This window comes from Branchiostoma belcheri, unplaced genomic scaffold (genome assembly GCF_001625305.1).
Source record: "Branchiostoma belcheri isolate BF01 breed outbred unplaced genomic scaffold, Haploidv18h27 scaffold24, whole genome shotgun sequence".
NCBI classification, from domain to species: Eukaryota; Metazoa; Chordata; class Leptocardii; order Amphioxiformes; family Branchiostomatidae; genus Branchiostoma; species Branchiostoma belcheri.
This window is the reverse complement of record NW_017803843.1, coordinates 2,630,885-2,632,196: the sequence shown is the minus strand read 5'-3', so window position 1 is coordinate 2,632,196 and position 1,312 is coordinate 2,630,885. Positions and strand designations below refer to the sequence as shown.

The 1,312-nt window shown below is 35.4% G+C and overlaps 1 protein-coding gene across 1 annotated transcript in view; it reads right to left on the bottom strand.

Annotated features, from left to right (window-relative positions):
• The window catches only part of LOC109470944 (probable G-protein coupled receptor 75), a 7,418-nt gene that overhangs the window by 1,472 nt on the left and 4,634 nt on the right, over positions 1-1,312 (bottom strand). The window lies entirely within an intron of this gene.

Sequence of the window (1,312 nt, the reverse complement as noted above, 5' to 3'; positions counted from 1 at the left end):
GAGGAACGAATCATATGTAGTACTATCATAGCTTAGTACAGAAATTCTACTGCTTTACTTTACTTTACTTTCTTTCACTCTGTACATGCAATTAGCTCACTGGCATGATTTTAAAAATAAAGCTTATGATAATCATATTATATGTATAGCTTATTCAATGTATGGCTTCATAGTTTATGTGATTGTTAATAAGGCCATGTTGATTTGATTGTATGGATGGCATCTGTGCGCGCATCGGTTTTCGTTAATTTAAAACTAAGTTTACGACATTCATACAAAACATCTGGAAACTAAGCAAACATACTCTGTAAATTGATTACTGTAATTCCCTATTTTTTTTCACTGTACCGCAACGTAACGCAAGCAGGAGGTCAATGTTCACGGTTTTCACTGTCACCTCTGTACCGTGAACTTATCTTTACAGTTAGGAAATAATTCCTGGACTTTCTTTTTCCTGCAACTGTCACCACCGTGAATATATAGTTCCGTGAACATGTCCATGTTTCTCAGACCGTGAAAAGTTTTGCTACCGTAAGTAGTAGTTGCAATTTCGTCATTAGTAGTATTTAGATACCTGCAATATGTAACTTTGAAATTGAGATAAGTGTAAAGTAAAGCTGTCGAGATTTAAAGTGCTTGTCGTTGTATCTTTGTAAAAAAAAGGGAGATAATGGCCAAGTGCCATTTTTGTAAATATCTGTCGAGATTCAAAAAGCTTGTCCTTGTATGATTGCAGTATGATTTATTCAGAATCTTCTATTTTTGTATGGGGAGGGATTTGGAGTGAAATATTACATTTGCTCCGAAGCAAATGTTGGCCTTTCTAGTTTTAGTTGTATGTTACTTCATATTATAGTTATATCAGTGTAAATCATTGTTTTCCCTTGTGTTTCTCATTCTTTCCCTGCCATGTCGTAAAATGTGGTGAACCCATCGCTGTATTTGCTCCAAAGCAAATATTGGCCTTTCTAGTATAAATTTATATCGTCAGATTTTATTTTATTCCATGCCACCTTGTATGACCAGGTATGGGAGTGAAATATATTCTTCTCCCTTTGTCAAATGGATTCAAATGATATGAAATTTAGCTGGATTTGTGGGGTTTGATTTGTCCTATTCAAGCATTTGAAGACGAATTCACCCACTTCTATGAGAGTTCTTTGATTTCAATAGTTGAATTGTTTTAACATGGTCGGGAATAGTGAGAAAGTAGAGATGCATTCTGGACACGTTGGTAAATACATGTATACGTTCCAGCCCCATGTGGAACCTCTGAAGGGAAATGTTACGATAGACGAATCACCTCCATGTG